Raw genomic sequence first — 24,643 nt, forward strand, 5'->3', positions numbered from 1 at the left:
TACATGTGTCCCCTCCTCAATGCTGTTGTCTGAGCAGTATGACATTTGTGATGTTGCCTTGTTACCCAGGCACAGGATGGACCCTGACATATGCAGCATGGGTGTGTCCTTAGTGCTGTGTCGCTCCTATTGTTGTTTACTTTGGCTGATGTTTGTGACAACTATGGGCATTGACATTTGAGTGTACTGGGGCCTTTGTCTTGTTTCAGGAGATTGTTGCAGATGTCATCCTCACCCCCTAATTTAGGTATGTATGTTCCATGGGGAGGTTACTGCCATTGGCTACTTGAGCTGTACACAGATCAGAGGTGGTAGTGGCAACTATTGTCGCAGTTACATTGCAGTTGTCGGTTTGGCTAGAGGATTGCTATTAGGGCCCTAGTTAATGTCGGAGGTATGTTGGCTGACGAGTGCCAGGATGTAAGTTTGACGTAGCGGCCTTCCCTCCTGTCGTGGCTTTCCCTTTGCTCCATTGTTGCCATGACAGCATGCCCCCATGGGACTGTTGTTGTTGTTGTGTAATGGTGTGCCCCAGGTCTTCTCAGAACGGGCCATGCCCCAATGCCATGCCCCTTTACCCACGCCACTCCATGTATATGATGACTTACATGCATTGTGTAGTAGGTATTTCCCCCCCCCGGTTGCAGTTGACATTAGTGCATTTCAATTTCCCATGCGACTTACCCTGCATTGTCTCCTGGTAGTCTGCGCTGTCCTGTCCTTGAATCCCTGTGACGATCTCCTCAGGGATGACGGCTGCGACCATCTCCTCCATGTGGTCCAGGGCCTCCTGGTGTGCTGGACTCCCACCTCCAGTCTGCAGTGCTGCCTTCCTGTTCCTGGCCATCTTTTCCTTGGTCCTGCGTTTGCAGTCATGCCAGCGTTTCTTGCACTCGATGACTGTTCTGCGTACTTCAGCCACACTTTTAATCATGTCGACAATTTGTTGCCATATAGCCTCTCTCCTACTGATTGGCAACTTTGATGTGACAAACAGTTGGTGCTGGTGTTCCGTCACCTCTTTAACCAGAATTTCCTGCTCCTCTGCACTGAAGCGACACTTTCTTTTCTTCTTAAAAGTGTCCTGGTTCTTGTGTGGGTCCTCCTGGCTGGTTCCTGGTCTGCTGTCATCTTCCTGGGGTCTGTAGTGGCATCTGGGATCCATTTAGGCTCTCCTCTGGTGAAATGGCTGTGTTTGCTGTGTTTTTTTACGCTATTGCGTAAAAACGAACGGCGCATATCCTGTTTGCGGTGTTGTAAATCGACCCACAGTCATTTCCGCCGCGTTAACGTTGTTTTCCTTTACGACTTGACGCCATGGTGTGCGTCAAAAATAATGACTCCCACCTGTTGTTTGCGCCGCCGTGCGTCAAAGTATAAATCTGACGCCCGCACTGCGCACCAAAATGGCGTTAGCCGTGGTAATATTTTTGACGCAAAACTGCGCCGGCGCAGTTTTGCGTCAAAAAGTATACATATAGGCCTCAGCATTTTGAATTCTGTCTGAGTAGTACCTTTTTTTAGCTTTTTTGATTGATGTTTTGTATATTCTGTTAAGTTTGGATAGCTGCAGTTTGTCTTGACTGTTGCTTGCTTTGAGCCAGGTCCGCTGCAATTTTCTGCTTTGTTGCTTTATCTTTTTAAGTTCTGTGTTTTTCCAAGGTGTTGGTTTTCTTTTGTCGTGTTTAGTTTTTCTGAGTGGTATTAGGATATCAAAAGCTTCCTCTAGCCACTCACAAAGTTTTGGAACATAATTAATTGTATCTAGCTCTGTGTTGGCTGTTAGTTGTGTTTCTAAGTCATCAAAATTGAGTTTGCTCCATGGTCGATAGGTGCATGTATGTAAGTAGTTGTGGGGTGTTTTGATTTGTGGAGTTTCATGTTGGAAACTTATCAAATGGTGGTCTGACCAAGTGATTGGCGTGATGCTATGAACGATAACTAGTTTAAACTTAGCAAAAATTACATATAGGATGTGTCCAGCGATGTGTGTGGGATTGTGTACAATCTGATGTAGGTTCAATGTGACTAGGCCAGTGGTGATAGCTTTTGGATGGGGCATATTGGGTTTGTCAAACCAAATGTTTAGATCCCCAAGAATGCATAGGTTGGAGTATAGTGTAATAAGGTTTGAACATGTATCTAGAAAAGCATCTGGGAATGTGGAGTTGTTAGGTGGAGGTCTGTAAAGGAGGAGAAAGTTACAGGAGGAAGTTGGAGTAGGGTGGCATCTGGTGAGGAGGGCTTCACAACCTTGTATGGAAATGTTGTCTGTTTTACTGAGGTTTATTGCCTGTTTGAATATAAAAGCTAGTCTACCTCCTCTCTTGCCTATACGGTTTTGTGTGATGGTTTGATAGCACAGAGGAAGGGCTTTGTGCAACACTGGGGCCATGTCATCTCCCAACTAGGATTCAGTTATGAATAGTAAGTCAGGTTGTGTGTCTGTGAGCAGGTTGTAGATGTGGTGCTTGTTTTTTGAGAGTGATCAAGCATTTATGAGCTGGCAGTTTAGAAAAGGTGTGTTAGTGGTAGTGTTGTTTTGTTTAGGAGAAGGGTAAGTAGTATAATATGAGCTTGAAGCAGGAGTGCTGTTCGTTGTGATAACTGTTTGAGGCTCACAATAGTCTTGCTTTCAATATAGTGTTCCTCTTCCAGCAGGATAAGGAGGCATTTTGTTGGGTCTGTGTGTGTGGGTGGTGGACTTGGTGGCTGAGAGAGACATGAAGAGTGTACTGTTTTTTGTAGGGTAGTCTTATTATGTAATAGACAAGGGGATGCGAGGACACTGCTAAGTGTGGATGGAGGATGGGTTAGGGGTGGTGGAGGAGCATGCGCATCATGATGTAAGGCCCTAAATTGTGCAATGGAGGAGAGGCGAGTGAATGAAAGTTGCTGGGTTGGGGGTGCTTGTGGAAGGTGTTTGTGAAGAGTGAGAAAGTAGGGGTAAAGATATGACGGGACTTGTATTCTTTGTGTAGTCCTGAGGGTGGGAGTGGGTGTGACGATAAGTAAAATGAAAGTTTGTATTGATTTGATGTGCTGATGTGTGTGGTCTGCATTGTTTTTGTGGAATAGTGAGAGGGGATATTGATGTAGTTGTTTTTGGTGAGGGATTTGTATGTGAGATAGTGCTGGTGAGTGGAATTAGAGTGTTGATGTGTTTTGGAGATGAATGTACGAGGTGTGTAAGAGGCGATGGATGTGTGTCAGGGGAGTTAGTATTAGTTGTGATGACTGGAAGAGGTAATATGTGTGGTGGAGTGAAGTGTGGGGATTGTATGGTTGTGTGTAATTGGTGAAGAGAGGGGAAGGGTGTTTGTAGATGGTGTGTTGGAAGGGTGGGTTTGGGCATAGTTATGATGAAAGGTGGTCTGTGTGGAGCAAACAGAGGATAGTGTTGTTGGTTAGTATGAGCAGGGAGTGAGTATCTGGAAGGCTGAGACTGAGAGAAATGTATAGTGTGGTTTTGTGTTGTATGGGTGATGGCAGGTTGTGTTAGTGGGAGTGGACAGAGTAGTGTTTGTTGTGAGAATGCAGGTGTTTGACTGTTGTAGTTGTGGAGGATATGTGTATATGTGTTGTATAATGTGTATTGTGTTGGGTGATGGGTCATTGCAATCTGTCTGCGGTCAGTTTGTGATGCATAAGTTGGATGTCTTTGCAGATAATGTGTTTGCATGTTGATGGATGTGTAGGGACTGAAATCATTCCTGGTCAAATGAGAATTGGGCAGCATTTCTGACCCTAGTCCCTAGTCCCTACCAGTCCCTACCAGTCCCGAACAGGCCCAAACAGGCAACTGCCCTTGTCTTCTCAAACAGGCAACTGCCCTTGTCCTCTCAAACAGGCAACTGCCTTTGTCCTCTCCGCCCTTTGCCTCGATGTCCGGGCTAAGACACCCTGAGTCCTAGGCTTAAATAGCCCTACTGGCCAATAGGAACCTGGTCCTAACCCTAGCCAATCCGATTTGTAACCCTGATTCAAACAACTGAGAGACCCAGCCCTAATCACGAATCATACCCCTAATCCTGACCACCAATCACAGCCCCAGCCCTAGAACCAACAACCAATCAGATTCTCAGCCCCATTCACCAATCACAGCCCTAGAACCAAACGGCCAATCAGAATCTCAGCCCTATCCACCAATCACAGCCCTAGAACCAACAGCCAATCAGGTATCTCAGCCCTATCAACCAATCACAGCCCTAGAACCAACAGCCAATCAGAATCTCAGCCCTATCCACCAATCACAGCCCTAGAACCAACAGCCAATCAGAATCTCAGTCCTATCCACCAATCACAGCCCCAGCCCTGGAGCCATCAACCAATGGAAAGACCAGCTCCCAACAACAACATATGCAACAACCAATAGGAACTTATATAAGGAGCAAGTTAAATGAAGTCCAGTCCCTGTGGCCAGGGGGGAGGCAGCTGCTGCTCTATTCAGAATCTCCTTGGATACAGACAGGCTGAATCCACACTTCCAAGCTAGCAGAGTCCACTTTCCAGGTAAGGGAGAGATTGTTAAAAAACAAACACTGGAAGACTGCTTGTCGCGCGCTCGGAAATGTGGCTTTTTTAAGGCAAAAAAACAGGGGGAGCAGACAGTTTCTAAACACAATTTATATCACAGAACCAGATTAAACAGTCTCCTAAAACACACTCTACAAGATGTATGTAGCCTTTTTACTTAGAAAAGAGGTGGGGGAGGTTATGAAGTCATGTGCCACAAACTAGAAAGGTAATTCACACAGTCACGGCAAAAACGAAAGAAAAAAAAAAACACTTTAAAAGGCCAAGCTACCTGAAACACAGAGAGACCACAGTAAAACAGGCATGGGTAGCTGAAAAACACCACTTTTGAACAGATAAGATTATTTACCCAGAAAAGTCTGGCTGCTCCTTACCTAGGTCTTTTAGCAATCCTTGAACACTGGGCTGTATTAGGGCACAGGGAAGATGCTGAGGCTCACAAAATGGAGGTGGCTGTCTTGGCCTTTCCTCCACAAACTTAAGGGGCCAGAGCAGGTGTGGGGGGGAGGGCCCAGGTTGCTAGGGACTCAGAGAGCCAATCAGCTAAGTCCAGTCCCTGTGGCCAGGGAGGAGGCATCTGCTTCTCTATTCAGAATCTCCTTGGATACAGACAGGCTGAATCCACACTTCCAAGCTAGCAGAGTCTAGGTCTTTTATATTGTAGCTGAAATATAAATCTCAGCTATTGGTATAGTGCCCAGGAAAGCTGTAGATGCCCCTACCTTGCAGGTGGAGTGTGCTGTAGGAGGTGTGGGCAACATTCTTTCAGCTTTGGTGTAACATGTCTGAACACATTTAATTATCCATCTAGAAATACTTGATTTTGATACGGGCATTCCTATGTGAGGGGGTAAAAAAGCCACAGTTGCTTGATTTTACAAAACTTTAGTTCTATTAGAATAATACATTAAAGCTCTTAAAATCTAATGTATGAAGGGACTTTTCTGCAACTGTATCAGGCTGCAGAAAGAAAAAAATGATTTAGGTGGATAGGAAAAACTACTTTCGGAAGGAGTTTTGGGTTAGTTCTAAGGACAACCCCTTCTTGAAGTTAGAAGAAAGTCTCTAAGGTTAATGCCTGGAGCTCACAAGACATCTCAGTGAAGTAATGGCTACTTAGAAGGCTACCTTCCAAAATAAGAGTTGGAGAGGGCAGCTATGTAAGAATTTGTGGACTTGTTGCCGCATCCTGCTGAAGAGGCTGGTAAAGTTGTTGTCCGTCCCTTGGAGGTGTTCTGCAAAAAGGTGAATGCTGTGACGTATTGCCCAATGCCAAATTGTTGGAGATAGCTGTGATAACTGTAGTGAGTGTGTGCCCCCACTCCATTTTTGTAAATAAAACATGGCTGTTGTATTGTCCGTCCTGATCAAGACATCCTTGCCTTTCAAGTGGACAAGGAATGCTTTCAATGCTATGTGAACTGCGTGAAGCTTTAGGTAGTTGATAGGAAGTCTTATCTAGTGTCCCAGAGAGCCAGAACTGTGAGGTCCTGTACATGTGCACCTCATCCTGTGAGGGATGCGTCTCTGCTGTGAGAATGATCAGGGGAAAAGGGTTGAGGAATAGCCACCCCTTTGATAGGTTGTGTGTGTGTTCCACCACTGCAGAGATGTGTGAGGCTGACTACCAACACTAGGTCTTGTAACTGACCCTGTGACCGTTGACTTTCCAAAAGTCCCTACAGGTGGCACATATGTGTCTTGCATGTGGTACAATGCAAGATGCCATGCTATGGAGTGTTCCTACTTGTGTTTATTGGGGTATAATTGTTGCAGTAGCACATGTTCTGAATCCTGGCTACATTTGGATAGGCTAATCCCAGTTTATTGACAACAGCCCATATAAATGGCTGAATCTGAAGGATGAAGATGTGATTTCTGTATGTTAATTGTAAACCCCAATTGATTAAGTTGCAGAGTGGTCTTAGTGTTGGATACACAACAGATGTGTATTAGCTTTGATAAGCTTTGATAAGCCTATCATCCTGTAATTGGAAGACATGAATACTCTGTCTGCGTAGATGTGCTGCGACAACTGCTAGGCATTTGGTGAACGCACAGGGTGATAGAGGTAAAACATTTAGTTTAAAGTGCTATCACAAGCCTGAGGTATTTTCGGTAAGCTGGATGTATTAGAATATGAACTAAGCGTCCTTTAAGTCCAGTGCAGACAGTCACCCTCTTGTAGTAGGGGAATTGCTTAGTGAAGAGTTTCAGCATTGAAGTGCTTTGACAGGATATTACAATTTTACAGCCTGAGGTCTAATATAGGCCAGAATGAACCATCTTTTTGGGGAATACGGAAGTATACTCCTAAACCATGCTGTTCCATAGGAATCAGTTCTATGGTCCCTTTCTGCAAGAGCCGGTAATTCTTGTTTGAGCAAGGTCTGGTGCTATATGGAGTTTGTTTCCGAGGTGGGATTTATGATCTCCAGACAATTATCATGCTGAATAATAGCCACTACCCACTGGTCTGTTACGGTTTTCCAGGCAGGAAAGAAAATGTGTAGTCTTCCCCAACAGGTGTTTTGAGGGGTGGGGGTGGTTGTTTTGAGAAACAAGTCACTGTTTAGATGTGAAGGGTGTGGTGTGGCAGGACGCACCCTTTCTATGCCATCTGGAAAATTTCTTCTGCATGTGCCTTTGTAATATCCCTTTGAAAGTGAGGTCTGATGTTGCCTACAGGAAGTCGGAGGCATCTGATAGTAGTGTTGTGTATTTTTGGACATTGAAGGGAACCACAAGGAGTGGGAGTTTGAAGCGCTCTGTGGATTTGTTGGACCTCATGTCCTTCATTTTTTCTAATGTCTGACCCACCAGGACACCAAACAGAAGCTTGTCAAAAGGGACATGGAGCGTCTGCTGTACTTCTGGCTTAAAGCTTAAAGCAGATATACGCAGCCACTTGTGTCTACACAATAGTACGCTTGTATTTATGCCCCTAGCAGCTGTGTCCACTTGGTCAAGGGCACATTTGAGTGAATTTGAAAGACGTTTACCCTCCTGGACAATTTGGTGGCCTCTTTTTGGTACTCCACCGGGAGATGTGGGAGAAGTTCCTCCATTTCATACCAAAAGGCCCAGTCGTACCTCGCCAACAACCCATAGGAGTTGGCAATTCCCCAATATCAGGCTGCCTGTGCTGCCCTCTTACAGGCATTAGATACAACCAGCCAGTCTAGGGGGAGAAGGCCCTTGATGTAAGGTGAGTCAGAGGGTGTAGCTTTGTATTTTTGTCTACTCAATGTAATGTGTGCCTGTACTGGATCTTTAAAAATGTTTTATGAGTGACGGACCATAGAGAAGGAAAGCGTGGAGGGGGGGTAGCTATAATATTTAAAAATCATTTAAGTTGCACGCTTGCGGCGCTCAATGGTAGACAGCAGGTATGTGAAGGCTCCTATTTTAAAATTAAAGTCCAGAATAGTCTGGTTATAGAAGGCCTTTTACTTTATAGACCCCCTGGGCCCATGAATGCCTTCCTTGCCGCTTGGCCCTCATTTCTGGAACCACTGCTTTTAGTAGAGAATGCCATGGTACTAGGTGACTTTAATTTACATTTGGACGAGATATCTGATCCAGTCATGGTAGATTTTACTAGCTATATGCAGAGCCTGGATTGGCATCCGGGAGACATTTCACCTTCTCACATCGCGGGCCACATGCTGGATGCTATCTTGATTAGACCAGGATTGGTTTCCAGAAATGTTAACAGGGCTGTGGATTGGACAGATCACTACCTACTATCCATTAAGCTAAATTGGCCTGCCCCCGCCCCAAAATTGCCTTCGAGTTCGGTATTAAAAAGGCCATGGCATAAAACTAATAAGATCAATTTTCCCCAGGCATTTAAATATGACTGGGACCAGGCGAAAGCAGTGGGACGCTCACACCTAGAGACTTTTGACCTAGGCCTGAAAAGGGCTATTGATTTGCTAGTGCCTCAGGCCCCGTCTATTCCTAAAGTTCAACGTTCTCCCTCCGCACCCTGGTATTCTGAGGAGCTGAAAGATTTGCAAAGAACTTATCGTAGGCAGGAGCGGAAATGGCTATTAAATAAAACCCAAACGGACGAGCTCAGGATCTCCCGCCTCTGAAAATTCACCTCAACACTGCCAATTGGTGGGCAATTTTTTTTATAATAAAATTGTAAATTTGCTGACAGATTTTAGATCCCCCTCCCCTGACTTAGAGGATGAAGTGCCCCTTCCTTACGTTGAGTCAGGTAATTCACTACAATGCTTTCAACCCCTCTTTGTCTATAGAATCATAGATCTATTACTGGTGGTGAAATCCGGTTCACCTACTGATCTTTGCCCGCCCCGCATCTTAAAGTTAGCCCCTTCTCTGGTCGCCTCTGCTCTAGAGCCAGTGTTTGCTGAAATCCTTCTTGAAGGAAGCTTTCCTGTTAAGTAGAAACAGGCTATGGTTATTCCGCTTCCAAAAAAACCTGGCAAAGATGCATCTGATCTTACTAATCTTCGCCCTATCTCTTTACCTCCTTGTCTTGCTAAAATGTTAGAAAAATATCTTAATCAGGAGCTTGCCGAGTTTCTTCAAGGAAACGGCGGGCTGGACCCCTCCCAACATGGTTTCCGTAGTGCACACAGCACTGAAACTGCTCTAATTTCTACATCAGACATAATTCGCAGAAGAGGGGATTTGGGTCTAGGTTCTATTCTAGTTCTTCTAGATCTGTCGGCTGCATTTGATACTATCTCTCCTACCATCCTGCTTCGATGCTTATCCCAGGCTTGAGTGAGGGGTAAGGCTTGGAAGTTACTTAGCTCTTTTCTTACAGATAGAACGATCACTGTCACCTGTAGTGAGCATCGTGCCTCTCCCTTTCAACTCCCATGCGGAGTGCAACAGGGGTCATCTCTCAGTCCCACTCTTTTCAATTTATACATGGTGCCTCTGGCAAGCCTGGATCGCTCCTTTGGCTTCCAGATTGTTTCTTATGCAGATGACATGCAGGTGATTGTCCCTGTCTCCCACAACTGGGAGGAATCAAAGGAGAAATTTCAACTCTGCATGACAGCAATTAATAATTGGTTGGCCAGAAATTGGCTTAAACTTAACGGGGATAAGACTGTGATTATGTGTTTTGGCCGTAATAACATTCCTTGGAACAACAGCTGGTGGCCCACGGCCTGTGGGGGCTGTCCTCTTCCTTGTCCCTCGGCAAAAAATCTAGGTATTATATTTGATTCTTCTCTGTCCTTTAAGTTACAGATCAATCATACGGTTAAAGTCTGCTTCTGGATCTTAAAAACTCTCAGGAAGATTTTGCATCTTCTTGAGGAAGACTTAAGGTTGCCGGTTGTGCTGGCGCTAGTCACCTCAAGACTTGACTATTGTAATGCCCTTTTGTTAAATGCTAATAAAACTTCTCTTGATAAACTCCAGTCCATCCAGAATATGGCAGCGCGCCTTATTCTGAGTCTTCCCCAGTCTGCATCGGCTAGTAGCAGTCTGAAATCTCTTCATTGGTTACCTATTAATAAGAGAATTATTTTCAAAGCTCTTTGCCTGACTCATAGAGCCTTACAGTCGGAGGGCTGTGACTATTTGAAGTCTATCTTGCAATATTACCAACCGACTAGAAACTTGAGATCGTCTTCCAAAAATACGATTGCGGTTCCTCGATGCAATAAGGCTAGGTGGGGAGACCGTGCTTTTACGGTGGAAGCTGCAAGGCTTTGGAATACTCTGCCTTTAGCTCTCCGACAAACAGTTACTCACTCTACCTTTAGGAAAAGCCTGAAAACTTGGCTCTTTTCGCAATAGGTGCTCTTGGTCGGTAGCCTTTGCTTTTCCCTGTGTTCTCGTTCAGATTAGCGCTTCGATGCATCTTGCCGGAATGCGCTTTATAAATAAGGCAATACAATAAAATACAATACAATACAATACCATCCCTTTTAGCTTGTGTAGATATTGGCATGACCTAGTGGTAGGAGAGTCTCAAAGAGAAAGTCATTGAGTCATTATCTCCTCCCCTCTGCAGGTCAGGAGGCAGGAACAGGTTGCAAATTTGATTGAGGTCTGTATGCTGGTATTTCACGTTGCAGTTGAGACAGAATCAAAATGGATTTAAGTCCATTAGCAGCACATCATTGGTCGAAGTCGATTAGATGAGAAAACAAGGCCCAAAGGCTGTGACTGGAGAACGTTGAATTGACGACTGAAGGATTGCTTCTGTTTTCGAAAGACCACGGTGGAAAACGTACGAGAATACCGATGTGTATAGGAGGTTAACAATGAAAAGAGCCTGAAAATGGTCTCGGAGTGCCAAAGCACACATCTAAACACGATGGCGGAGAGAAAATCTAACAATGGATTCGATGCCCATGAACAATATTACAGAGAGGCATCAATTTGCCTTGTAACTCACAAGACTACTCGAAGGAAAACCTGCACCTATCCAGACTGAACACTAGTTAGGAGTATGCAGAGCATGTGTATCTACAGCCACACATGCCACTGAACATTTGGATTTCTTCTAAAGACAATTCCACTATAACAGTAGACAGTAAGGCTCAATTCCAGAAAGCTCGATAGTCATTACATTTGCTAAAAGGGGTCCATCTACATTGAAAAACAAGCTTTTGTTTTCAAGTCAGATGCTGAAATCCAGCCTTATGGATATGCTCACAATGAGGGCCATTAATTTAGAAATCACTGGATTCAATGGATATAACATTATATTCACTCAAGATGGATGCCATACTGAGACATTTAAGGTTGGGTTATCCTTATGCAACATGGTGGATATAACCTCACAACATCGCCCGTAACATGAAATGGATTTGAACTTGGTGGTCATTTCAAGGATATATGAAGAGTTGGCTGCATGGAACTGTTGGATACAGTATATGGTTAAAAACAAAGTTAAGGTGCAGTTATAACTGCAAATGAAAACTGGAAATCCACAGATATTTGCAAGATATGGCTAGGACCTCAATTCCTAACATACACATCAAATGCAATGCTTATGTCCTCACAATATTTATGCCAATAAAAAAAGAGCACCCAAAAGAAACATGTAAATAAATAACAACACACAGCCAAAAAATAAATAATACTACATGGAGAGTTATCTCTTTCAAAGTGGTAAGAGTAACGTGATATGTAATCTCATCTGTTAGATTATTAAAAGCATGTGCACTTACTTCTGTCACATGAAGGATCAGGTCATGAGCATTGCATTTGGTGTGGAGGCTGCACAACTATTGTTGTAAATTGTGGCCCTAACTAGATAGATAGATAAATAGATTGATAGATAGATAGATAGATAGATAGATAGATAGATAGATAGATAGACAGATAGATAGATAGATAGATAGATAGATAGATAGATAGATAGATAGATAGATAGATAGATAGATAGATAGATAGATAGATAGATAGATAGCAGTGGCAGTTGGTAATTTTATGAAGGAGGGGGCGTGGGAGGGAGAGGTTACAAATCGACATACACCTCACTCACTCACATTCATTCACACACGCACTCACACATCCATTCACAACACTCACTAACAAATACACATACATTGATACATGCATGCATGGACCAAATATAAAAAAATTTTTTACCTCAAAAGCAGCAGCTCCGACAGGGAAGCTTCAGAGGTCCCAGAAGGAGTGAGACTGCTGCCTTCCCTCATTGGCTGACCTTTGCTCAGCCAATGAGGGAAGTCAGCAGTCCCAAGGGAAGGCAGCAGTCCCAAGCCTAGGAGCTACCAGGAGGGTTCAGACTGCTGCCTTCCCTTAGCCAATGAGGGAAGGTAGCAGTCCCAAACTCACCAAAGAGTGGGATGGGGTCAGTGAAACTGCTCACCCCACCCTACTCTGTGACGAGTTGTCACTGATTGACACAACCATGGACACTTCAGGGCTTAAAACTGAAGCACTCAGGTCCGAGTCAATCAGTGACTCTCCTCCTCGTCATGAGGGGTAGGGCCTCAAGGCACCTTTGTCAAGTTGAAGAGGTCACACCTACATGGTTATGACTTCTTCAGCCCAGCAAAGTTCAGCTCAGGCAGCCAGGAGTCTGTGCATTCAGCACATATCTAGCTCCTGGCTGCCTGACCTGAACCTCTGCCTGTTCATACACGTCACTGCTAGTAGATAGATAGATAGATAGATAGATAGATAGATAGATAGATAGATAGATAGATAGATAGATAGATAGATTACATTGCTTTTTACTTTTCACCACTGTATGTTGAGATACTATACATGCTGTTAAGGTGCCCGTTAAGACCTATCCAATGGTATGAACTGGATTTAGGAGCCCTTGGATTACAGTAGAAAAAAAACAAAGCTACAGTCAGGCAGAAAACATGCTGTGTTAGCTTTAGGAGAGAAAATGTTGATTATCCAGCCACGATGGGCCAATCAAGCAGGACAGCCAGTTCTCACAGATGTTTCTCCTCACTATCAACATTAAAAGAAACAACAGTCTATTCTGCCATTTATTTCAAGCGTTTGTGCTGTGTCATTCCCAAATAGTATCAGTGAGTGGCTTACCTTAGCTTCAGCACTCAAGATTTCCCTCTGTGCCGTACTGACCTCGCTCCAAAAAGCAGCTAGATCTTGGTACTCCACAAATATATGTTTGTCGTCTGCATCTCTTACACCTTGATGTTCCTTGTGCAAACTTATCCATCCTTAGGGGATCCAGTAGGCCCCATAAGGTGTAAAGAGATGGTTTTGATTTAACAGTGCTGACTTTACTGTCTTGTAAAGAAGGTCAAAAGATACTTGCCATGATTCCTGGCACACAAGCTCCAGCAAGTCCTTTTTCAAGATCTGACAGAGCTCCATACTTTTCATGTCTTCTGCATCAACCATATCCCAGTACCACAGGGGCACTTCTTTATTGATAATTTTAACCTCCACTAGAAGTGCTTCATGTTGCCACTTCCCTCCTTTGTCAGGCCCTTTTCAGTCCACCATGAACATAGCTGAAAATATTTGAACTTCGCCACTCCCCCACAGTCTGCACCAAAAACTCTTGCCAGGCTTTTGGGGCTTCCCCATCTCTGAAATCCCCCCAGTTTTTAAAAATCACCCTCTGTAATAGTTGACCAGGACTGTAATTTAGCCATTCTGGGATTCCAGGGGAGTCCGAGATAGGGGCCAGGTCTGAATAATGTAATCCCACCTTTTTCCTAATGGAGACACAAATTTTGAGTGCTGACTGGAGGACCTTCACGCAGACTCGTTTAAAGAATTTGGGATCACCAAACTTATACACAGAAATATTTCTGGGCCTAGCTCAGTGAGCATAGCAGTGTAAAACATTCCCAAATGGATGGTATCTGGAGTCCTTGTTTAAATACGAAAGTTCTTCACCTGGAAGGCATAACACTATTTTTGTCAATCTGGGCCAATTTGCTATGTTTCTGTTGCCTCCTTGGCTTCTTCCAGGCAATCCTAGCACCATTGGACACCCATATGAAACTAGATATCCTACCTTGCAAACTCCAAAACTGCTTTTCTGGAAACCAATGTGGTATAGTGTCAAACAGGAAGGTCACTTTCTGGAGAATCGTCCTCCTAATGATATTTACCATTCCATAAATGCCTAGCTGTACTGTTTCCCACCTTTTCAATAACCTACCTATTTCCTTACATACTTTAGCTAGGTTTTTCTCCAGAAGCTCATCCAAAATGTTAGTTATTTGGGCCCCTAGATATTTAATATGATCCTTTAAGTGGAAATTAAATTTGAGTCCACACTTGACCATGCCATTGCCTCCGACTTATCCTTATTAACCAAAAATACAAATAACTCCTCAAATCTTTTCAGCATGCTGTTCAAGCTTGGGGATTGAATGCTCTGGATTAGCTGTTTACTAGATTAAATTGTCCACATACAGAACAATCTTGACGGAAAAATCTTGATATTTAAAAAGGAGCATAGACCTATCTTGTCTGACTGCCTGTGCCAAGGATTCTGTAAAAAGTTGAAAAGTAGTGGGGAAAGCGGACACCCTTGACTAGTGCCCCTCATAAACAGAAGAGGGGACATGAACCCCCCATTGACCAAAAGGCTACTTGTGGGGGCCTTATATAATGTTTGAATGGTCCTCACCAGGTTTGAGGTAACCCCAAAAACATCCAACACCTTCCAAAGACAGGTCCAGTTGACTCGATCAAACACTTTAGCTGCATCATCTATAGCTACGGTCAATGGGGAGATAACTCATGGAGGTGTCCGTCTGGGAAAAAACCTTTTTGGTCTGTACTGACCACTGTGTGCATAACCTTAGACGATCTCTGGGTAACAATTCCTGGAAATATTTTATAATCGCAGTTCGGTAAAGATGTTGGTCTGTATGACACAGCCTTTTTGGGACCTTCACCTGGTTTCATTGTCAAGACTACCGTTGCCTTGTGCCAAGATGGAGGGACCTTTTTAAAATCTAGATAGATCTGATTAAATAGTGACTTCCAGACTGGGACCAGGTCCTCAATCAAGCATTTATATAGTTTTACAGGGATTCTGTCGGGGCCCGCTGACTTCCCCTCCTTCATGTTAGCCACCTGGTGCCTGATTCTGATTTCCACCTCGCTAATCTCAGCCTGCAGGTACTCTCTATGCTTCTGGGATAGCCTAGGTAACTCCTTATTTAACAACCAGTCTTTAATATCCTGGTTGTCTGGATCTGGGTCTTCATGTTAGACTGTGCTCAAGGTTCTTAATAATTCTGCTCTAAGATCTTTCTCAGCCTTCAGCACCCTTTCCCTTCCTGCTTCCATCAAAGTTTCAATTTGGTTCCTAACCAGCTCTGTCTTTGTTTTCCATGCCAAAAGTGTTCCACTCTTCTCTCCGTACTCACAATGCAGTAATTTACTTGTGTTCCACTTATCCTGTATCTTTTGCTCAAGGGCAGCCATAAATTTGCCCTGTAGACTATGTAGCCCTGAGATTTACGGCATGTTCTGCTGTCAGCTGAGTTAGGCCTGAATTTCTCTTTCCTTCTGAGCAATTCTGTCTATCACCTAACCCTGCCACTTCTTGAAATCTAAACATTTTACATGAGCTGCCTTAATTATGCACCCTCTCAAGTATGCCTTATAGGCATCCATACCATCTGTTCAATGCCGCTGCCGCTGTTACTCTCGAAGATGGTCTTGAACTCTTGAACTTGGCCCTCTATTATTTCACAATCTTGCAACAATGTTCTATCCATAACCCACCTTTCCTTGGGCTTTGGCACTGATGACCCTATTTTCAGATGTACTGCGGCATGATCAAAAATAGTGGCAGGAGATTGGGTTTCTGACTTAACATATTGGGATAGAGACCTATCAAGAAGAAAATAATCCATACAAGAGTGGTTCCCATACTTCTTGCTATAAAATGATCTGCCCGCCTGTTCCCACCATATATCCATCAAACCCAAGTCCCACATCAAATCTCTAAACCTGACCTTCACTTTTAGCATACTTGTATAGCTGGCGTTAGATGTTCTGTCCAGATCATTGTCCAGAGCTACATTAAAATCATCACCTACAATATACGGGGAGGTAGATTGTACCAAATGCTGTTCTAGGACGTCCAGGTGGTTAGGGCCATCACAGATGTCTTCATAATACCCATGACCATTCATACCCCCTCATTTCTAAAATAGCCATAACCCACCTACCCAAGTTATCTGTTTTATGATTTAAAATGTTAATGCCACAGTTCTTCTTGACAAGTATGTCCACCTCCTTGGTGTTTTAAAATTGAGCCGAGCACCCTGCATTTTGAACCCACAAGCATCTCAAGAAAGCCTGCAGACACTCTGATTTGCTCAAATGAGTTTCCTGCAATATAATAGCCTGAGACTTTGTGTCTTTTAATACTTCCAGAACCAGCCTTATTTTTTTCCTGGCTCTTAAGCCATTCACATTCCAAATAGTTATCTCTACCTCTGTCTCCTGCAACTATATTGTGCATCCATTTTCTTGGGCTTGCTAGTTTCCACATAGAAAGTTTTGCTGGGAATTCTTTTGGTGTATTGAGGATATTTTTTTCTGCTTTTCTCAATCATGCTCCCTACCTGCATATACCCTCCCTGAGCAATCCTCCTAACTATATCTGGTGTTGTCATCACACCTTTAGGGCCCCACCTGGTAAAAGGCCTGAGGTCCCCCTATCTCCAGACATATTCTATTCCTCATCCTTCCTATTTCATGATTACTATACCCATACTTTTTGGTTCACTGCACACCTTAACCCCAATTCTACACCCCACACTATAACTGGAAGGCCACTTAAGAACTGAAACAGGGAATTGTCCACCCTTTACTTTCAGGAGTTTACAGACAATTTAATGTTCCTGATAAAATCATATGCCTCATCAACTTCCCTCATATTATGCATCTCATTCCTGCACATGACTTTTGAGCTGCTGGGAACTCTTAACTCCTTGAGCCTTCCTACAAATTCCCACTGCTCTTGTGCTGTAAGTCTGCCCATATCCAATCTAATAAAATGTGTATATGATTCAAAAGTCAATTATTTTTGTTTCAAGGAGCTGAGAGAATTAATTCCTTTAGAGTGTATGTTTGGAAGTTAACCAGGATCTTTCTTGGGGATTTACAACTGGGATTCCACCTGAAAGGATCCCGATGCTCTCTCAATTGACTGTCCAACTCTAAATTGACATCTGCCTGTCTTTAAAGAAGCCCTCCCGTAGTATGTCGACCACAAATATCTTGATGTCAGCAAATTCAGCCTTCTCAGGAATATTCACCAATCTTAAGTTGTTCCTTCTGGAGTGAATTTCTAGCCTTTCCACATCTGCCCTCAGTTGCTTATTTTTGATGTTGTAAAATCCCAATTTCTTTTTTTTTACTTGTTAGATTTTCTTTAATCTGAGCTATCCCCTCTTCTAGAAGATCAACGTGATGGGACAAGGAGTCCAGTTTATCACCCAGTGCCTGACACTGTATCATGTCTGCTTTCAATGAGAGGAGTAGTTCTGCCAGCGACAGTCCCTCATTCTGCTGACAGTGCCCCCGAAACTCTCCCACTGTCTCCTGGAGAACAACTAAGAGAGACCTCTTCCACAGTCCCTTAGGTTCTGACTAGGTTGCGTGGACTTCTCCCAGAGTCCCAAAGTACTTTCCACCTCTGCGTCAATTATGCTGGAATCTGTAGGACTGTAACCTATTGGTCATAGGATTGCTTATGCCTGGACCAAGTTGGACTGGGGCTCCAGTCTCTGTTTGGACCTCCACTACCTTTCCCATGGGCGGCAAAATCCACTGTCATCCTCTCCCCCCACATTTCCTCCTCCCTCAAGTCCAGAAGCCTTCGTAGACATTGTCACAGCCTGCCCTTCCTTTTCTGCCCAGAACACAGCTCTGTCTTTTCCATGATCTCAAAAAGTGAGTTCAAGGAAAGAGAGACCCTAATCTGGGAGCGCCTTAAAGCTGGCTCTGAAATCTTCTTACACCCCTGTTTAGAGTGCTTAGACATGTGAGGCTCCTTTCCTAGAGATCTGGCTTCTGTGGTATTTCCAACTCTGTCCAAACCCAAGGCTACTGCCACTTTCTCCCTAGAAGAGCTAAGGGAGTATCTATTCTTCTCTACTTTCTTTGGTAGTTTAGATGTGGGTCTCTGAGCAGCAAACATGGGAGCCAAAACTGGGCCTGAAAAACGGCTTCCTGGACATATCCTCTTCACCCTCTACAGCCCTAAAATGATCACAGATGTTTTAAAACAACATGCTACACATACCCAATGACTAGTACTGGCTGGATGGCCTGTAGGCAGACTAGGCCATTTGGTAAAATAAAAGATCAGTGCAAATTTAACAAACATGAAGAAAATATACTTAATTGTGCAAACATTTTCCCTTATAGAGGATAACAAATTAATTGCATAAACAATTCTAGGCCCCTACTAGCACTGCAGGCCACCCACCACAACCACAATCAAATTTAAAAATTGAATAAAAGTACAGATAAAATACTGGTGCATGCCATGTGTCAAACAACACCCTTATCCAAAATGATTTGAACTTACTTGTTGTGATCTCACAAAAACAAAGTCCTTAAAATCCAGCAGTATATGCAATAGACAAAGAGAGTGATCCTTTCACCTTGAAATCCAAATTAAAAGTGAGCAGGAGATGGACAGGAAGGAGCCTTCTGGACAGCAAGAGGAAGCTGCACCTTATGGGGCACTTCCTTCCTGTTGAAAAAAAGTTCAAACAAAAAAGTTTTTTTTGCACTAAAAGACAACTTTAACTGTCTGTCTGAGTAGAATATGAACTCAAAAAGATATTTTCGAGTGAATTTACCTGCTTCTTGAGTTGAAAATCTACCCGAGAAGCAGAGACACAACCTCTCACTTGCATCACAAAACAGCGCCTGAAGGCTCTGTGGTGAACGGAAGCCATGCTAGCAGGTAGGGAAATCTTGTTCGCGCTCATAAGTGTGCGATAATGAAGCCCTGTGTACAATAATGAGCTTTGCATGTGCTAGCCGAGCATTGAGGGAAAAAATAATTCCCCAAGCACCAGACAGCAGAATTAGACAGAAACTCTGTGTTACACACGTAGTACAGAATTACCTGAATTCAGCCATTAATTCAGAATTATTTTTCCACTTGAGCCTACTTTTTAGGTGTGTGTGAGGACTCTTAAGAGTGCATGCTTATGTATAGGGAGCCAGTGGAGGTTGATGACTAGACTGGCTGCTGCATTTTTGACAGTCTGCAGTCTTCTTGTGAGTTGGTGGGTAATCCCTGCATACAGGGTTCCATAGTCTAGTCTGCTGGTGATGAAGGCTTGGGTGGTCGTTTTCCTGGTGTTGAAGGCATTTAGAGATTTTCTTAAGCATCCGTAGTGTGTTGAAGCAGGTAGAGTCTACTGCGTTGACTTGGATGGTTATGTCCAGTTTGTAGTGTATGATATTTCCAAGGTTTCTAGCTTGCCAGCAAGGAGTGGGTACAAGGTCTGTAGACCACTTGGTGGAGTCCCAAAGTGAGGCATTTTTCACAAAGATTCCCACGCTGGTCTTGTCCAAGTTTAATTTGAGGCAACTGGATTTCATCCAGGTAGCTACATCTGCCATGCATGTGGTGAACTTGCTTCTGGTGTTGGGTGTTTTGTCCGAGAGAGATCGTATCAGTTGCATTTAGCTTGCATAAGTGAGGATATTTATATTGTGAGCTTTTATGATATCAGCCAGCAGGGTCATGTAGATGTTGAAGAATGTTGGGCTGAGTGAGGAGCCCTGAGGGTCATTGCAATAAGATCTTGTGCTTCAGATGCATGGGGTGCATGTAGACGGTTTGGGTTCTTCTAATGAGAAGAAGCAGATCCATTAGAGGGTGAGTTCCTGGATGCCTGCTTCAATGAGTCGTTGGACTAGGTTGGGGTGTGAGATGGGTTGAAGGCTGCTGATAAGTCTAGAATAATGAGGGATGTGGTTCCCCCTGTTGAGGATCACGTGAGAGTCATCTGTTGCTGGTATGAGGGCAGTTTCTGTTCTGTGGTTGGGTCTGAATCCTGACAGCGAGGTGCTTATTGATGGCTTTTTCCAGGACTTTGGCTGGGAAGGAAAGGAGGGATATCAGTCAGTAATTGCGAGTTCGATCGGGTCAGCAGAGGTTTTGTTCAGGAGGGGATTGACAGCTGCATTTTTCCATGGTCCCAGGAAAATGGCTGTACTGATGGAAGTGTTGAGGATTGGGGTGAGAGCCTCGCTGTTAGGTATTGCTACTTTGTTGAAGCTGTGGTGGGGATAGAGGTCCACCAGCGCCCAAGAGTAAATGGTCTTCATGTCTTCATGTTTGTTGTAGTTTCCTGTGTGCTAATGGTGTCCTATGTGATGGTTGTGTTGATGTCCTTCATCAATGGGAGACTTCTGGAGAGTGCCAGGTGGTCCGATTGCATGGGGAAGTTGCTATTTATGGTTGAAAGTTTGCTGCAGAAGTTGAAGAGGTTGTTGCCTAGATCTTGTGATGTGCTGATGTTTCCAGTGACAGCTGTGGGTGAGATGAAGTTTTTAACAATTGCAAAGATTTCTTTGATGCTGTTGGAACTGATGCTTATTCGTTTCGACTAGGGCCTTCTTCTTTCTTGCTTGGATTTGCTGGTGGTACCTCCTTTGGGTGGACTTTAAGGTGACTTTCTCAACTTCCCCTTTGCTGGTTCTCCATTTCCGTTCAAGTTGTTTGTAGTGTCGCTTGGCCATTTTGAGGACTTCTGTTTAGAAGCTGACTGTTCTGGTCTTTGCTGCATTGCTTCTTTCATGGGGGTCAGAGGATTGGTGCAGTTGGTGATCCACTTGTTGAAGTTTGCGATGTTGTGTGCCAGGATGCCTGTGGGTTCCGGTTTGTTCTCCAGATGGGTGGTCGTCCAGTAAATCTAAATCTACATTTCTACCTACTTATATATATTTACAGTATCAATATTTTGATAATCAATATGTTTGCTGCAGTTTTTTGTAGCATGATATTTGGTACTTGAAATTCCAATACCCTACTGTGCATCGCAATATATATTTGTTTCTTTTGATGTAGTAGCACCCAAGCACCACAAAGTCAATGTGTTGATGTGGTAACACCACTACTTCTGCAAAGGAGTGTACAACAGCAGGTCAATCCCATCATACAGATACAGTTGAGATTGCTTCTTATACATTTGCAAACCCACTGAGTCTTGCCTAACATTGGGAGCACTGAGTCATCTTCCCTTTGGAGCTAAAGATCAATGCGAGACTGGGTAATAGCAGTTAGCCTTTTTTGTAAAATGGATGTAGCCTGTGACAAGAGCGAGGCCAAGAAAAGATGGCTCACTTTTTATAACCTGGTCCAATGATTATCCCACTGCTCTGATGGGAGGAAAATAGATACCAATAGAAATACATTCAGCAAAGGCTGTAGCCAGTTAAGTATGGGAACAGCGTTAAGCTTTCACTCTCCAAGAGGAGAGTGAAACAACTGGCTGTGAAATGAGGACCAAAATAAAATCTATGATTTGTTAGGCTAGGGATGGCATTGGATTAAATGCTATTTTTGTGTTGGTATTTTGAGTTTTTTCCTGCAAAAAGTGTATATTGGTGAGGTAATATTACATCATTCACAGGGGGGATGTGTATTGAATTTTCATAGCTGACTTTTTAGCACTGCTGAATTAATGGTAGTGTTTTCTTCATTGTTTACCATGCCTCCTGTGTGTGGCTAGTGTGTGTGTGTGTGTGTGTGTATACATGTGTGTGTTTGTGTGTTTTTGCCATAGGCAACGATTTTCCCTTTGTCTTCCATGTCATGTGGCCAGTGGCCATTCTGTGTAGTCAGTGTTCATCCATAAGACTGCATGTGTTCTTTGTTGTCCATGCTTCCTTGCTTGTTTTTTTATTTTTTTATTGAGCAAATACAAACCGTGATAATTAAACAGAGCAAAACATTGAATAGAAATTGACAATGTTGGGTAGCTGAAACAGACTTACAAAGAAAATAGAAAGCAGGGAAAATTCCTTACAACTGAACAATATTAATAACAATCTTTCCTGAATTATTATCCTAACCAACATTTAATCTCATTATAAAGCAGAAAACAGCTAAAAGTGCTCATTTTTGCCTCCTATAGTACCATATCTGAATGTTATGTTTTGAAAATCGGTCCCCATATGCCCTTAAACTTACAAACTGCACCTATTTATTGCGCATAACGTTTTTCCTTAAAGCGCACAGCCTTCATTTTCGCCTCACAAGCCATATATGATGGAGGAATAGGCGAATTCCAGGCTTGTAAAATTAAAGATCTGGCAATCAGTGATGCTATAAACAAAATCTGTTTCGCCAGAATAGTTAACTCGGAGTGACAAGAGGTGCCAAACAGGGCTCCCATAGCATCAGGAATGAGTACAAACCGCACCTCTGCGCTAATCCACTGAAAATTTCTATCCCAAACTTCTATAAGGACAGGTAAAGCACAAATGAAGCCAGGCCCCCTGAATATTATTGCATCGTGGACAGAAAGCTGAAGTGGCTGGGTATGCTTTTTTGATTTGTGCTGGAGTGAACTATAACATCCATTTTGAAAAAAAAACATTCTCTTGAAATGTGCCCCCTTTATTGCCTTATAAGATATACTGTAGAGGTTCTTCCACATTTGTACATCTATTTTGCACCCAGTGATATTTTCGATCTTTGTCAGAAAACGAGGTACTACTCGCGATGCTACCTGGGAGCACAGGATCCAATATCAATTGCCTATCCCTTTCTGGTTCCCATAAAACGCCTGAGAAATTAAAGGAGAAGATAAGTCAACTAATGGGAAACATGGAAGCAAAAAATGCAAAATCTGAAGATAGGAAAATCTAAGAATGTCTGGGATAGGTACTCCACCATATCATTGTGCCCAGGTCTTAATTTGATTACCAATTAAAAAATCTGACATTTTGTAAACTCAGTTTTACAAACTGAATAACATGGGATGAATTACATTTTGCCCCATCATCCCTGAGTCAACAAGGGATACTGCTGGATGAAAAATGGGAACTTGATATTTCTCTAGGAATTGTAAAAGCCTAGCACAAATGAAAGTAGGTACATTGTATCTGGTATGTTTGGGCTGTTGCAGAAACTTAAGAAATGATGCAAGCTGACAGCTGTGCTCTGGTAGCATAGATTTCAAGTAAAAGTTGAGATTAGGAGATGAAGCTGCTCGAGTGCCCCAGTCCATAAGAACAGCTTCTTAATACATCCTAAAATGTGGTGGAGATAGTCCTACATCTTTGACAGAGAGCGATAAAATTTCAAGCTGTGCCTGTGGTTTTCTGTTGGCCCATATAAACTGACAAATTATCATATCAAAATCTTTGAAGAATTTTTGAAGGATTTTCATAATCACACAAGAAAGGACGAATAAAAAAAGAGGAAGGATCATAATTTTGACCAATGCCACATGTCCAATAATTGACAGTGAAAAAGTTTGCCATTTCTGTAATAGATGTTGCGCTTTCTTAAAAGTAGGTACATAATTTAAACCAAAAAGATCCAAAACATTATGTGATACATATATACCTAAATATCTAATGGGACGAGAAAGATGGAACTGGGCCCGCATATCCAAAGGGAGAATATTATCGGTGGTATAATAACAGAGCTTCAGATTTAATGTGATTAATCCTATATCCCCCCAAATCTGAAAAGACCTTTATTTTTACGAAAGCCCTATCGATATTTGCGATCTCAATTGAAAGATAAAGAATCATATAGTCAGCAAACAGTTTGAATTTGGGTGCCTGCGGAACGGGAGGGAGAAGTGAACTATCTTGATGCAGTGCCGCAGCTAGAGGCTCAATAAACAACGTGAAAAGCACCGGAGAAACGAGGCATCCCTGACACGTGCCTCAATGAACTTGTAAGGTTTCAGCTTTATGGGTTGGGCCTTAGAATAAACATTTCACAATACCTGGGTAAACTGTCTAGGAAAATTAAACTTTGCTAAGATCCTAAAAAGCACCTCCTATTGATCTAAATCAAAGGCTTTCTCTGCGTCCAGCATTATAATGGTAGCCGGTTTATTATTGGAGAATAATAATCAATCGCCTGAATTAGGAAGTTAGTATTTGTCGTTAGCAGCATACCTGACAGAAAGCCACACTGATCTTCATGAATTAAGTCTTGTGCTCCTAAAGCCATTCTTTGTGCCAGGGTTTTTGCTAGAAGTTTATAATCAAAATTAAGTAAACTAATCGGGCGATGAGAATCTAGTTTTTGAGATGGCCTATCTTTTTTTAGAAAGCTAGTAATGGTGGCCCTTGTGTAAGATGCTGGTATCTCTACCCCCTGAAGGATATTATTGAAAAGAGAAACTAAGCACCCGGCATAGTTGGACTACAAGAGCTTTGTAGACTTCAACCGGGAGACCATCTTCCCCACAAGCCTTCCCATTTGATGAGGCCATAATTGCCTCCTTAACTTCAAAAAGTAAGACAGGTGAGACAAGTTTTGCCCTAGATGTCTTGTCTAATATTGGTAAATTCAATGCATCAAGGTATTGATTAATCTGCTGGACATTAGTTGGAAGAGAGGAAGTATAGATTTTTGAATAATGAGATAAAAAACACTTTCAATATC

This window comes from Pleurodeles waltl, chromosome 1_2 (genome assembly GCF_031143425.1).
Source record: "Pleurodeles waltl isolate 20211129_DDA chromosome 1_2, aPleWal1.hap1.20221129, whole genome shotgun sequence".
NCBI lineage: Eukaryota > Metazoa > Chordata > Amphibia > Caudata > Salamandridae > Pleurodeles > Pleurodeles waltl.